Source organism: Alligator sinensis, unplaced genomic scaffold (assembly GCF_000455745.1).
Source record: "Alligator sinensis unplaced genomic scaffold, ASM45574v1 scaffold1334_1, whole genome shotgun sequence".
Taxonomy (NCBI): Eukaryota; Metazoa; Chordata; order Crocodylia; family Alligatoridae; genus Alligator; species Alligator sinensis.
The window spans coordinates 97,643-98,141 of record NW_005842872.1 but is presented as its reverse complement, the minus strand read 5'-3'; positions in this window follow the sequence as shown (position 1 = coordinate 98,141).

The following is a 499-nucleotide window of genomic DNA, read 5'->3' as shown; positions in this document are numbered from 1 at the left end:
CCCCACCCCGCTGAGTCTATTTTTTGAATAAAATCATGAAAACCCCATGGCTGTAGTGCCTGCATGATGGGGGTTGGCCCTGCCCCACCGGCCCATGCCCCCAGGAGAAGGCAGGTGGGCACTGGGCTGTGTAGGCTACTGGTGCACTGGAGGGGCCCTGGCCCAGCCTGGCCCCCCCACCCCCCAGTCCACATGTCTGCAGCAGCCAGCATTGCCGCTCCTCCTCAAGCCCCCAGTGCTGCATCCCTGTGCCCAGTCCGGTCCCTCCTCCTCTCCCCTCCTGCACTCGCAGGCAGCTGGAATCACTGGGCCAGCGGGCTGTCCCGCCCAGGGCCAAGTGGGGGGGTTTGCCCCACCCAGCTGCTCGACCCCCACATTCCCCTCTCTGGCCCTGCACAGAGCTGGGCCTGGAGCCAGGTCCAGCTGGGCTAGAGCTAGCTCCCCCCCACCTGACCGCAGCCCCCGGCCTGCCATGGGAACAGGTGGCCCTATGCTGGCC